This window comes from Myodes glareolus, chromosome 5 (assembly GCF_982192425.1).
Source record: "Myodes glareolus chromosome 5, mMyoGla1.1, whole genome shotgun sequence".
Classification (NCBI taxonomy): domain Eukaryota; kingdom Metazoa; phylum Chordata; class Mammalia; order Rodentia; family Cricetidae; genus Myodes; species Myodes glareolus.
This window is the reverse complement of record NC_142030.1, coordinates 108674814-108690353: the sequence shown is the minus strand read 5'-3', so window position 1 is coordinate 108690353 and position 15540 is coordinate 108674814. Positions and strand designations below refer to the sequence as shown.

The window sequence follows — 15540 nt, the reverse complement described above, 5'->3', positions numbered from 1 at the left end:
TTAGAATCCAGGCAAGACTTCTGCAGCCATGATAATGGCCAGAGCCTTCCCTGTCTCTCTAGTATCTCAGCTATCGGGAAGCTCCTGACTGAGAGCCTGCTGCTGAGTCTGTAACTGTGAAAGACTCCTGAGGCACCCAGATTTCTCACGTCTAGTCATCAGAGTACATCAGTGACCGCACCCCTTCCTTCTCCTCAAGGTTCTTGCTGGATTTAGTTAGGTTTGTTCAAGTTGTTGTAGTTACTGCATGGCTTCTGCTTCGATCCTGCCTCCAGAGTCTTGCTTTGTGTTCCTTGGCTCCCCTTGCTGATGGACTGTGACTGAAAAATGTAAATAGTAAACGTTCTGCCCTGAATGACTTTTGGTTCAGGGTGTTTTATACCAGCAGCAGAAACGTGAACTAAGACACCAGGAAACAGAGACAGCCTGCGTGTATGAAACCTTCCCTTTGCACTGAGATGGGTAAGTAGCAACTCCCCACTTTCCCTAATGGGCTTGAACCTTCTGCAAGAATTTCTGCCAAACTGTCTGCTTGTCTGATCCCAGCCTAAGGAACTTTTCTAATATACATTTTTCTCTAACAGGCAGCCTATTTTAGTGTCCTTCTTGAACTTCACACCTGAGAACTTTTAGTAGGTGGAGTGATGCTGGGCCAGGAGGGATGAATGGATGAAATTTGAGATTTATAGAGAGAAGGCAATTCAAGGAAACCACATCAATCAGTGGGACCTTGCTGAGCTAATGCCCTGGAGGTAATTGTGAGTTTTTGATTCCTCTTCCTGCAGTTCAGGTGCAAGTGCTATGCAGGGGGACTGGGACTTGGGCAGAGTCCCTGATAAACAGGCAGACAGGGAGCAGTGCCATGACTACGGAAGAAAGACACCAAACTTGCAGGCTGACTGGCTTCTCACTCCCTCTAGGCTGCAAGCTGAGATAAAAGCAGAAAGTCTGGAATCTTAAAATGAAGGCCTGGAGGGCTGTTTCTCCCACCACTAGAAATCCCCTGCCTGTGGACTGGGAGTTGATTCTGGACATTGATTTTTTTATTATTTATTTTTATTAATTAATTACTTAATATTTCCCAACAGGATCACAGTTTCCTCTCCCTCCCTCCTCTTCTCACCCCTTCGCCCAACCTCCCCCTCCCTACCATCCCTACTCTTTCCCTTCTCCTGAGAAAAGGGCAGGCCTCCCATGTATATCAGTCAGCCATGGGATATCAAGTTCTAATAAGACCAGGCACCCCCTCTCCTATTAAGACTGGACTAGTCAGCCCAACAGAAGAAACAGTGCCAAGAATAGGCAACAGAGTCAGAGGGAGCACCTCTGCCCCCCCACCCCTGTTTCCCTCTTCTTGGAGTCCCGCGAGAGAAGCAAACCACACAATGCAACACATGCACAAAGGGCCTTGTCAGTCTTGTCCAAGTTCTGTGGTTGGCAGTTCTATTTCCATGAACCCCCATGAGTCCAGTTCACTGGACTCTGTGTGTTTTGTCCCATTTTCCTTGGCCCCTCAACCCCATAGTCTTTCCTTTCCACCTTTCACAGGATTTCTGAGTTCTGCCTAATGTCTGGCTGTGGGTCTCTGTGTCTATTTCCATCTGCTGATGGGTGAAGCCTCCCTGATGGCAGTTAGGCAAGGCAACAATCTATGAGTATAGCAGAATATCATTAGGCATCATTACATCAACATTTTGTTTTCTTTCCATAAATCTTGCCTGGCTTTATTCTAAGTCTCTGGGCTGTCCAGCCTCTGTGTCCTGATCCTCTAAGCACTGTCAAGGGTGGGCTTTCTTGTATGATATGGGTCTAAAGCTGGACCAGCCATCCAGCCATTGGTTGTCCACTTCCATGGTTTCTGCACCATCTTTGTTCCAGCATATCTTGAAGATAGGGGTAAATTTTAGGCCAAAGGTTAAGTGGCTTGGTTGGGTTCCCAATCCCTCCACTGGAAGTCTTGCCTGGTTATAGGATATGGCTGATTCAGGCTCTATATCTCTCATTGCTAGGATTCTTAACTAGGATCACCCTCATAATTCCTGGGAGTTTTCTAGCTATTCCCAGGGATATCCCTGATTCTAGTTGTCTCTCCCAGTACTCTCTCCCTCCATCTGCCCTCATCTGGGAATTGTCTTTTTTGTTTGTTTTTGTTTTGTTTTGTTTTCTAATGATGAATAACTAAAATAAATTGTCCTCTCCAGAGTAAGGGAGCACTGTAAGCTCTGCTCAGGGGCTGAACAGGATAGGAAACAGAAACAATAGAGGATTGGCTCTGGGTTTGACTCTGTAGGTCACGACATGGTTGTGTTATCTGTCAGGATTTCTAGAGATGGGGGCTTGCTCTCTGAGGCTTGCATTCTGGCAATTGAATTCATAGCTGGCTATCTTCAGCTTATCAGTACAGATGGCTAGATGCAGTAGGACTGGCTGGCCCCTGGGCCAGTCTGCATGGCAAAGCCCTTGCCTTGGCATGGCATTTGTGTTCCTTTAGGAACCCTAACTACCATAACAAGCCAAAACTCATTAGTATTTCTTCATAAGTAATGGTATCTATTGCCTTAGAGAAAAATACTTTGACATGATAGATAATCAAACAAGCTAATCCTGTGATATAGGCTATGATATCTCTTGGAAACTGTGAGGCAGGAGGATGGAAAGTCCAGAGCTTTCCTGGGCAACAATGTGAGTTCAATGCCAGCTTTTATAATAAGCAACTTAATGATCATTATCTCAAAGCTCAAAGCAAAGAAAAAAGAGAAAAAGAATCTGGGGTTGCAAGATCCTGAGTTCAATCTCCAGTACTTCAAAAATAAAAATAAAACCTAACCACTGCAAGGTAGCAAAATACCCGAAGAAGCACAGAAGATAAATTTGCTTAAGGAAAGAAGCATAAAGCAGCTCTCCTAAGGAATTAAATAAGGCTTGGAGGTGTGGTTGAGGGGGTAAGTGCACTAGTTGCAGAGGACAGTTCCCATGACCCATGTTAGGTAACTCACAACTGCCTAATATGTCAGCCTCATTGACATTGTCTTTTGTCCTCCATGGTAGACAGGTATGTACACACACACACACACACACACACACACACACTCATACACATAAACACACACACTCACATTCTCAAAGTTACTCACTGAAAAGTAACTGAAAAGGCAAGCAAGGAAGAAAGATACAGGGAGAGGAAGAACTGAAGGGTTTTATCAATGAGGATATAGAGATAACAATAAGCAGGTGTAGGGAAAAGTGTGATACTGCACACCTTCCAGAGTGCGTATAAACCAATCAAAAACAGAGCACACGAACAAGGCAGTGAAGGCACTTAGAGCTAGCAAAATGTAGAAAGAAAGTTCACTGGCTCAACTCCGCACTCCCCAGGACACATAAAAATAATTTATTTTATGTGTATGTATGTGTGTGTCTGTGAGTTTATGCCGTGTGTGTTCAGTTCACAAGGAGGTCAGATGAAGGCACCATATTTCCTAGAGCTAGAGTTATACATGGCGGCGTGCTGTCCATCATGGGTGCTGAGAACTGAACTGTAGTCCTCCGGAAGAACTATCCCTTCAGCACTGATAAAAAGAATTATAAGTGAGCTAAAGATAAAAAAATTAATAAAACATATCAGTTATTAAGAAATCAGAGAACATACTCTAATTATTTCCCTCTCTCAGTATTAAAAAGAAAGAGAAGCAACCAGATTCCAAAACACCAATTAGACTCAATTTTAGTATGAAAAGATGATGGCAAAAGGGACGGTAATACTGCTCTAGAAAGGAGCCCTTGAAACTGGGAGTAGGCAAAGCAGCTACTTCTCTTGTCGCTGTGACAAAACACAGGACCAAAACAACTTAAGGAAGGGCAGGTTTGTGTTGGCTCAGTGTTAGAGTGCTGTCTCTTGTGATGAGGAAATCACAGCAGGAGCAGAATAAGGCAGAGCACACTGTACCTTCAGCTAGGAAGCAGAGAGGGAGAAGAATTCGGGCTTGCCCCACTTTCTCGTTGTTATTCAGTTCAGTATCCTATGCCCATGAATTGGTGCTGCCCACAGGATCTTCCCACCTTAAATAACTTAATGTCGAAACACCTTCACAGATATGCCTACAGGTTTGTCCAGTCAAGCTGACAGTCAATCTCAACCATCTTGTTGGCCCATGCTATTCCCCTAACTCTGCATAAAGGAAAATTTTCCCACCCCATGGCATCTGTTTAAGTTTACTGTAATGTTGCTTCCAAAATTTGGATTCAGCTCCCCCATATACAAAATTGTTTTCATGTGTTTCTCCTCTTTCTGTAAGCAAGGTGGGCTCTGGGGCTATTAATCATCTCTGCAACAGATAAAGCTGACTTGTATAAAGCAATCTCCATTATTCATTTGGAAGCATGTTGTGGACTGAGATACTGTATCATCAAAGGAAACAGATGGTTTGTGCTCCCGGTGAAAGCACTTTCGAAAAGCATTCCTATCTACAGTGAACAGGCTCTGGAGCCACGTTTTCAAAGGCAATGTTCCCAAGGTCACACGGCAGCTGACCTTTCAGTTATCTTAAATGGAAAAGAGAAAATATGTGTGACTGGCATTAGAAGAAAATATGGTAACATTAGTTCAAAACTACAGCACAGTTAAACTTAGATTCCTATTCTCTGCTTAACAACGAAATGGCTCTCCATGTTTCAGGAAGGGCCAGCTTGAGGAGTGAGGCGTATCCTGTCATTCCCCATTATTTGCGCTGCCTCACTTACCTGGCCTACCATAGCCCAGGATCCACCTCTCAGTATGGAAGAGTTCTCTGGACACAAAGCACATACTTCCGTTGCAGAGTGGAGGATCTTTAAGTGGATGCCCATCAGATTCAGGAAGAGGACTCGGAATCTTAATCCTGCAGCTGTCTAGGAAGAGTCTAAGGAGTTCAAGGTCACAGGTACACTCCAGGAAAGAGCTGAGACTAACTCCACGTAGTCAGCCTCTTGATCCAGCTCTCAGCCCCAACAACAGTTTTCTGCCTTCTGAGAACAGTTTTCTGCCTTTTGTTTATTTTGGGATATGTTTTCTGCCTTTTGAGAACAGATTTTTGCCTTTTGTTTATTTTGGGATAGGTCTCATGTAGACATGGCTTTTCTAAACTTCCTGGACAGCTGAGAATGACTTCGAACTTCTTATCATCTGCTTCCACATTCCTCTATAGTGCTGGGATCACAGGCTGTGCGCAACTATGCCCCTGCCCTCCCAGTACTAGAGACAGAACTCAGGAATCCATGCAAAATGTCAAATCATTTTACTGAAACTCACAAGAGCCCTTCATAGTGATTTTCTGAAACAGGAAGACATACGCATTCTTGGACTCAAATTTAGTTTGTCTTCTGTCTTGATATACCCTTCAGGCTAAAGTAAAGTTTTCAAGAAATTAAAGCAATAAAAATATTAATTCTATGATTGTGAAAACCTCATGCAATTAAAATATATGAATCTTTGAATAAAGCCTTCCTGGCACAAATCCCTACTCCCTAGTATATGACTTGAATACGGCTGCATGTGTGAAATCATAGAGTCGAGATGGTAAGGGAGCAACAGTGCAGACCACAATCCTACAAAATAGTGTTAGGATTACTTCCCAATAAAGAGGTCAGAAAAATTAATATCAGCTATTTCATGGATCAGCGTTCTCTAGAGGAACAGAAATGATAAAGTGTGTGTGTGTGTGTATATATTTACTAAATTGTCTTATGCGATAAGCTGAACAGTATAACAATGTCTATCTTTCTTTGACTTCTCTAAGAAGTCAGTAACTGCTTCTTTGTCCAAGAGGATTGAAGACCTAAACAGTCCCAACCTAGAATGGAAAGCCTGGAGGACTCCCAGGAGCTGCTGGCCTTTAGAACTGGAGTAGCAGCAGACAACAGTGCAGGCAGTACAGTGGCAGGCAGTACAGTGACGACAACGCAGGACAGTGACTGCTGCAGAGCAGTCATCTCAGCTGCAGGCTATAGGAAGCAGACATAGAGCAAAACCCTTCACCTGGTCTTCTTTATTACTGAAGGGTCTTACCCAAAAGATGTTGTACACCTTCAGGGTGGCTCTTCTCATTTTAATTAACCCAATTACAACTTGTTTACAGAAGATTATCTCTTGTTGATTCTAGATTCAACATTCTCACATTGTGGAAGGTCTTGGAGAAGCTGAAAGATGAGTCTCTCAGCATGTCTGTGAGAGGTTTCCTTGATTACATGAACTCAAGGGAGATGAACAGCCCGGTGTAGGTGGCACCATTTTCCTTGTTGATTTCTTGCACTGTATGAAATAAGAAAACAAACTGACCACTAGCAAAATGTGTTCATTGCTCTGCTTCATGTCTCCAAATGCAGAGTGACCAGCTCCCGCCTAGGTGAGTTCCTGACCATGAACTGTACCCTTGAACCTCAAGCCAAAACAAAATCTTCAACCCTTAACTTGCTTTTTCATGATGTTTTACAATAGCAGCAGGAAAAATTGTAAGACAGAGTTTATATCCCTTCCTTGAGATTTTAGAAGCTCTCTCTCTCTCTGTATCTCTTTTTCTATATCTATCTGTCTATCTATCTATCTATCTATCTATCTATCTATCTATCTATCTATCTATCTATCTATCTACTAATGAACCCCATCTATGATGGTGATGCTCAGGACATAATTAACTCCTAAGACACTTCCTCAGTAATCTTACCACCTTGGAGACTGGGATGATTTGAATATAGATTGAGCATGTAAGCTTAAATCTTAACTATTTGGTCTCAAGGTAGTGATAGTATTTTGAGAGCCTCTGGAATCTTTAGGAGGTAGAATCGAACAGAAGAAAGCTAGTCATTTAGGTGAACTCTTTCATTATATCTTGCCCATGCTCTCTCCCTCTTTCCCTCTCCCTTCCTCTCTTTTCTTTCCCTCTCGCTACAAAGTAAAGAGCGCCTATGTTAATCAGGAGGATTACCAACAATATGGCAACCATGTGAGATGGAAAGTGGGAACAGGAGAACACCTTGATGCCCATAGGCTAGCTGGTTTTGTTCAAGTAGCAAAACATGAGGTAAGTAGAGACCCTGTCTCAAAAGAAGAGTAGAAGATACCTGGAGATGCAGTCATACCCACAGATGTGCCCCACACTAATACACACACACACACACACACACACACACGCACACACACACACGGAGAGGAGGGAAAGAGAGGGAGAGAGAGAGGAAGAGAGAGAGAGGGAGAGAGAGACTTGTGTCATTCATTCTAGTGCTGTGATACTCTGCTCAAATACATGCGATGGGATCAAATGAGCACGAATTGAATTGTACCAACTACGAACCAATACAATCTTTCATTTTGAAGTTGTTTACATCAGGAATTCTGTCTGAAGCATAATAAAACTTAATCTGTTTAAAATCCATGTAGGAAATGGAATGATACATATTCAGACTGCAGCCATGTTCCTTTTTTGCTCATTGTCCCATTATCCTTTTTGGATATAGCTCATTTTTAATATCTAAAAGAGAGTTTTCAGAAATTAAAAATGAAAACATAAAAGGTGGCAGTCATGCTTTCCAAAAGGTGACCCTGTGACAACAGATATCTGATGAAGACACGTTGACTAAGTATCTCTGGAGAAGAGAGCATAGTTAACTAAGCCCAAAGGGACTGGGCAAGGACTTCATTTCAGTACCTGAATTTGGCAAGAAATGGCACAAAGGAAATGAGAGATGGTGAAAAGGGATAAGCCAATACTCCATTGCCAGAACACTCTAGAAGCTTATTGCTATGGGCAGGTAAAGAATACCATTGAATATAGTGAGGAGAATGGGCCTGATGTCAGATGTGGGTGGATGGAAAGACAGGACGTAGGGTATACCATAACAAGGAGGGAAACAATGGACAAAAGAATGAGAGAGTGCAGGATGGGATTGCAGCAAGCACTTGGTCCAGGGATGCCCACCATGAAGACAGTCCTTCCTTGTGACTGTATACTATACTACTACAGCCACCACATAAAATAAGACTTTATATCAGATGATGAATGGTTAATTAGCCTGACAAAGGTACTATGAAATTATAGAAATGAGTTTGAATGGTGAGTCAATTTGAGTATTATTTGATAAGCAGCTTTTATATAAAATGACTGTTACTTAAGAGTTGTGTGTGTCTGTGAGTGTACATGGATGTGTATGTGTGTGTGTGTGTGTGTGTGTGTGTGTGTGTGTGCATGCAACTTGTAAGAGTGATAACATGTTATACAAATTAAAAATCTGTTTTTGTGTATTATAGGTATTTGTCTGGCAGGGGGATCAGACGTTAATGTTTTTTGTCTTTCTGAATTTCTCTCTAACATAATTTTTGAGATAGAGTGTGTTCACTAAACCTAGCCCTTACTGAACAGGAGCAGGCCAGTAACAGGCCCCAGTAATCTTCTTGTCTCCAAGTCTCAGCATGGAGGCTACAGTTGTGAAGCACAGCTGCCCACTTTCATATGCATCCTGGGCATCTGAACTCAGGTCACAATATTTGTACAGCAAGTACTTTACAGACAGAGCCAACTCCCCATACGGACTGCCATTTTAAATATTTACTTTTTTTAATGCACACACTTATATATGTATACATATATATATATATGTACACACACATATATATGCCTGTATAAATGTGTATGCTTATGTATGTATGTGCACATCCGCATGAGTGTGTATATATATGTGTGTGTGTGTGTGTGTGTGTGTGTGTGTATGCTGTGTGGAAGTCTGGATAGATCAGAAAAGGCTAAGAGATCTTTGGAACTGGACATACAGGTGGTTGTGAGCCACCAGGTAGGTGTTGGGAACTGAACTTGTGTCTCTGCAACAGCAGCCAGTTCTCTTAAGAGTTGAGCCATCTCTACTGTCCTCTACTAACAATTTTGTACATGTTTCCTCATTTTTGTGTAACGCTATAAATTGAAAAGATAATTCAGATCATGGGAGAGTGTTTAATGAACTGGTGATAGAAGAATAAAATTATACTTTATCTAATAAGCACATATTTATCTTAGTTACTTTCATATTTATATGATAAAACACCATGAAGAGGTAACTTAAAAAGAAAGCATTTGCTAGGTAGTGGTGGTGCAGGCCTTTAATTTCAACACTTGGGAGGCAGAGGCAGGTGGATCTCTGTGAGTTTAAGGCCAGCTTAGTGTACAGAGTGAGTTCCAGGACAGGCTCCAAAGCTACACAGAGAAGTCCTGTCTCGAACAAAACAAAATGAAAAACAAAAAAAGAGAAAAGAAAGCAAACAAAGTAAAAATTAAAAGAGAGCATTTAATTGGGCTTAGTATTTCAGAGGGTCTGAGTCTCTGAGAGTGGAGACAAAGGCAAGGCACCTGGAAGAACTACAGCTCATATCTCCACCTGGAAGTAGGAGGCAGAGAGCACACTGGAAATGACACCGATCTGTTGAAACCTCAAAGCCTACTCTCAGTCAGTCACCAACTCCAGCAAGGCCACATTCCCTAATCCTTTCCAAACAGTTCTATAATTGGAGGTCCAAGTAGTCAAATGTATGAGCCTATTGAGAGGCATTATCATTCAAAGTACCACGGAATGTATTTCCATGGGTTAAGCTTTTATGCAGAGACTAAAACCTGTTAATTAACCTAAGGAAAGCACTCTTCTTTATAACTTCATAAGAAAAGGCAAAAAGGATTATGATTGAGACTATTCTAATAAATATTTCAATGAATCTTTTAGAGATATATTCTATCTAATTTGATAATATAGTTCACTCCAAAACCCTCCCTGAAAATGATCACACACCGGGCAAGATTTCCAGCCTTAATTTGTTGAAACACTTAATTAAAGTGGAACGTTATTGTGGAGAACATCATACCATATAATTCATGAAATAAATGATATGAATGCTATGCCATTTAATTCATAATCAGCATTTAAGTTAGTTCTCATTACACTTATTTTGCATATAAAGTGATTGAGGTGCAGAAAATTCAACAATCCTATTCAAGGTCAAGTGAATTAACCAGTCCCAAGGTCATTCCCATGTCAGTCAGTGTGCAGCAAAGATGGTGTTAGTCAGAGGTGCCTGTGCATAGCAGTATCTTGAATGCCACTACTTTGACATGAGTGCCTTCTAGAGAGAGAAATTATATCCCATCATATAAACAAATTGTTAACTGTGGGAAGGTGCACGTGTGTATACATGTTCATGTTACCTGGACCCTACTCAAAGATAAACTGTAGCAGCCGTGTTACCTGAGGTAGGGTCTCAAATTAAAGCCTTTTCAAGGTGCAGCTTAGAAACCTGGGAAGGACTCTAAGGTGGTGTTTGTTGGGTTTTGTCAAAGCTTACAATCTATCAAATTGTCTTGATTCAAAGCCAGATAGGACTTCTGAGACTTGCTATTGCTAATCTCATCATCGTATGAGCCGATGAGAATAAAGAGCCTGGAGAGACAGCTCAGCATGTAAAAGCACCTGCCACCGGCCACCTGACCGTCAGAGTTGGGGTGCTAAGACCCATGTGCTAGAAGGAGAGAACCAGCTATTACATGTTGTCCTCAGACCACCACATAAAGGATTATATAGTATAGCATATTTGCTCTCTCTCTCTCTCTCTGCCCACCACCACTTTAATGTAAATAAATAATGAAAATATGATTTAAACATAAAACTGAGGTAAGAAAAAATAAAGCATAAAATCATTAGATGCTAGCTTGCTTATTTAAAACTGACACGAGAACCATCTGGAAGCTTTATGGATAGCATTTATAATAGTGTGACATGTCAACATTTATATAAATGTTTGTAGGACTGAGCCAAGGACTCTGAGGCTGGGAGACTGGAGGATTAATCAACATCCCCTTGGGAAATGACAGTTTCCAATTTAAACGAACATGAGTTCAAACATCTACATATTCCCAGCTTTTCTTAGCCTCCTGAAGTAATCCAGTTCACCAAAGGAGAATGGGTACGGGACCCCAATTCTCTGTGTGCCCCATCCAACAGTCAAAGAAATGTTTGCTTTAAGGAAACTCACCACACTGAGTGTGGTGGAAAGGAGGTAAACATCAGGGGAGTCTAGGGAGACAAGGCTTACTGAGTAAAGCCATTTGTCATACAAGTACAAGGGCTAGGAATTTGGCTTCCCAGAACATATGTAAACTTCAGGCATGGCCTGGTAACCCACTTAACAATCTCAGGGCTCAAGGGCAAGTCAGACCGCCAGGGAAGTCAAACTGGAGGGATTCAAGTGAGCCATCCTGGAGAGCAATTGAGAAAGATGCTCCATGGATACCTCGACTTCCATACACAACACCAACACCCCCACACATTCACATGCGTGTGCATGAACACACACACACCGTAAACAGATAAATGTATTAACTAACGAAAAGCCAGTAGTAATCATCGTATCTTCTTGAAATTCTTATGGCTCTTGTTCTAAAAGCAGGACTGAATTTTATCCCTGCCGAGATCCTGCCAAGAAGGCCCGCACTGTCGGTGCATGCAGCAATCCAGGCTCCCCAACTCTGTGTTTTCATCCCGAGAATGACTAGTGATTCATCCCATGACCTTTATCAAACCACTAAATTTTTCTCTATCTCAGTTTCTCCCTGCATAAAGTGATTATAAATAATACATGGCCGCTGGCTACTTTGTGGGGGTCACAAACACATTCATACTGTAATAACTTATGAAGTACTTTAAAATTCTTGCGTGAAATATGATATTAAAATATTGCTACACTCTAATCTCTCTGACTATCAGGCTAAAATGAGAAACACATTGCTCTCTGAGCAGATAATGTATCTGATGAGAACAAAAAATCCTTTCTGATTTTTGTTTAAGCTTCTCAAAAACTCATATGTGTGCACTGTGTTAGTGGCCTCAGTTTACTGCAGTTCTGTCAAGCTGGAATAAAGAATAAAGAATGTCACTATGAGGACCTCAGACCAGGGTTCCTAGGCAAAATATAGGAACCCGGCTATGTGTATCAACTCTAGAGAAACAGCAAGCTCAGTTCCTGGATAATTATATTCCTCATTTTTACTTAAGAAACCAACCTTATTGTGAGTATTGGAAGTTTAGAACATGATGTTATTGAACACACACTGATAATAAAGCGGTTGCTATGGTGAAGCTGACTAATATTCCTATACATAACTACATACTTACCTAATTACAGCCTTTGTGAGATGCAGACAGCTCAAAACCTGCTTAACAGAAATCCTTAATAGAATATAGCTTTATTAAGAAAATTTTATGTCATATATTAAATAAAAATTTAATAAAATTAAAAAAGATATGTTCATATATATCTGTGATTTCATACTCATTAATGTACCAGTCCTTTTTCTCCCCTTCTAAATTATATGTAATAAATAATACATTTAGTTTATTAATACAGTATATGTATAAGAATTATAATAATATAGTTAATACACTAATAAATATACTAAAAAGTATATTTCTTTTTATTAAATTCTTCTCTCTGTCTCTATGTTTGAAGTACAGTGCAATGTAGGACAAGTTTGTGGAATCAGTTCTTTATTTCTACCATATAAGTTCTGGGATCAAACTTAGGTTTTCACAGCTAAGGTCTTTATCTCCTAAGATATCTGACCTAAATAAGCATATTTGATACACAGACAATGATATTACTTACATAAGAATTAAATGTACGTAGATGGTACTTGTTTATATTTAGTAAATCTTCCAACACTGCCCATAATTCTACTTACTTAGCTAGCTTGATTATTCCTTTATGCAAATTAGTGAACATTTGGAATGATTAAAAATAGTTTACTCACATTTTGTTAGACAAAATTATACCATATTCCTGGCACTTGGCTCTTGATTTCTGGCATTTAGGTTCTCTGGATTCTGAAAACAATAGATACATGTACATTAAGTAGATAGGGGGTGGCATCATCAAACAAACTGAACAAAGCTAAAGGAATTTAATGTACCATACTGCTAAAATACTTTTTAACAATGCTTTGCTGTTTGACAGCTGGACATGATGGTGCAACCCCATTATCCTAGTTCTTAGGGGGCTGCAGGGAGGATTTTGAGTTCTAGCCCAGTCTGAGACATATATCAAGACCCTATTTCAAAAATAAATGTGAATGCATAAGTATATAAAATAAAACACTAAATAAAATAACCGTATAGCATATTTATATTGTAATTGTAATCATCTACTATGAATTTTATATGGAAGGTTCTTTGAAGCCAATTAAGTAAATTTAGCAATTAAAATTTTTCTTTTATTGAAAATAGATTCTTTTCTCACATAAAATACCTGATCACAATTTCCGCTTTCTCTATTCCTCCCAGATTCTCCCCATCTTCCCTCCCATCTGGGTCCACTCCCTTTCTGTCTCTTATTAGAAAAGAAGAGGCTTCTAAAAGATAATAGTAAAATACAACAAAATAAAATGCAATAAGATAAAACAAAAACAATCATAGCAAAGTTTGACAGGACAACCAACAGAAGGAAAAGAGGCCATGGGAAGACACAGGAATCAGAGACCTCCTGGCTTGCACACTCAGAAGTTCGCATGAAAGCAGCATGGTTGGTTAATTCTCAGTGAGCTTTCTCTTTGCAGTAGCTGTTTCTGGGGTACTTTCTGTGAGGGCGCTGCTGCTCGTGATGCATTGTGCTGTTAATTACTTATCAAGGTATTTGCTATGGATTCTGCACAAGATGCCACCAAGTGTTCAATGACAGATAGAGTGACATCACCAAAGCTTCTTGCTGCAATTTGTTGTCAAGGGAGAACATCATAAAGGAATCCAAGTGTGGTTAGAATAAAGAATACGGCCAGACTTTCAGATGCATGTGAGAAGTCCACTTAAGAATAAGAAGGAGAAGGGAAGAAATCAAGGTAAAGCAAAACTCTCTTCAGCACCCCAAAATCAAAACAGAACCTGGGGCTGCTATCAAAGAGCTGGAGTCAAATCCTAGAGTCCTAAGAACTAACCCAGAGCAATTTGTTTTGTGACATGCCCATGCCACGGTACACATATGGAGGTCAGGTGAAACTTTGTGGAGTTGGTTCTATCTCTACCTACACAAGTCCAGGGGACTGAACTCAGATCTTCAGTCTTGAGGGTAAGCCATTTTGCTACCCCTCTATTCCACATTGCTACCACATTGCATTGCCTCTTCTTTCCTACCGTCACCTCTTACAAAATGAGAAATGCTGGACAAACTACCAAAAATACTCAGGATGAATATTTTTAGTTTTTATTTTTATTTTTAGTTCAGTTATTACTAAACTTCCTCCTCTCTCTCTCTCTCTCTCTCTCTCTCTCTTTCTCTCTCTCTCTCTCTCTCTCTCTCTCTCTCTCTCTCTCTGTGTGTGTGTGTGTGTGTGTGTGTATGTGTGTGTGTGTGCATGTGTGTGTTCTAGTGTATGTGTCTGTGCATATATATTATGGGTGTGCGTGTATATTATGCATGAGGAGGCCAAATGTTGAAACTGGTTATCTTTCTTGACTGCTTTCTTCACATTACTTTATGAGGCAGGATAGCTCACGAAGCTCATCAATTCAATTGAACTGCTTTGCCAGTAACTCCCTGGAATCAGCCTGATTCTACCTCCCTGGTACTGGAATTGCAGGCTCAAACTGCTATGTATGGCATTTCAGTTCATTACTGGGGATTGAACTTAGATCCTCATGATTGCATGACCATTGCTTAACACACTAAGATATCTCCCCAGCACCCCTGACTCTTCTTGTCCTTACCATGTTCAACTCCAAGACCTAAGTATTGCATTAAGTTTCATCTCTCTCAATCTGTGCAGAGGAGCAGAGACTCTCACAGAAATCACAACACTTCTCTAGATGAAGACCAATCCTTAGAGAGCTGAAGACCAGTAGTTGATACTTTTAAATGCCTTACTTTTTCTCTTCAGGTTAACAGGGTCCTGTTTCCAGGCTTACAATATTGGAGCACAGAGAGTTCTGGTTTGAGAGTTTCATTTCCTTTGCTTGATGCTGAGCTAGGCCATCAGACATGCTTGCTTTCCTGAACAAACTTCACTCACCAGCAAAGTAAACTCCTAAACTGAAAACTGAGCATCACAGAACTTGGCACGCAAGGCTATTAACAACAATAATGATCTTCAAAACTCAGTGCTTCTGAGTCTGTCCTAGAGCTAGCATGGAAGCGTCACAGTGGACTGAAGAGCAGCAGGCCACTCCTGTGCCTGTCCAGAGGACATTTCCCACCAGGGGCTGGAGGGAACATCGATGAGTCTCGCTCTGGTGGTGGTGCTAATTTCAAGCTCTATTAAATACATGAAATAATAAGTGTACAATATCTTATTCAGAGCAAAATTACAACCTTGCTAACTGCTTTGCCAACAGTGAATAAATTAGCCCTTGCTATGTAATTTCCACTGATCAGAGAAAAACAAGATGTAAAAGTGGAAAGGAAGCCTTCCGCTCCACCTCCTGCCTTTCCCAGGCCTTTTAGTTCTGTCTGTGGCTCTTCTTCATTCCTTCCATTACAATAGCTACCTCGCC

At 40.8% G+C, this 15540-nt stretch overlaps 1 long non-coding RNA gene across 1 annotated transcript; it reads left to right on the top strand.

Moving 5' to 3' along the window:
* Window positions 1–13809: 13809 nt before the first annotated feature.
* Window positions 13810–15324, top strand: LOC125406669 (uncharacterized). Its single transcript, XR_007233987.1, has 2 exons — window positions 13810–13892; window positions 14928–15324. It is a non-coding gene; the product is annotated as an uncharacterized LOC125406669 (long non-coding RNA).
* Window positions 15325–15540: the final 216 nt, after the last annotated feature.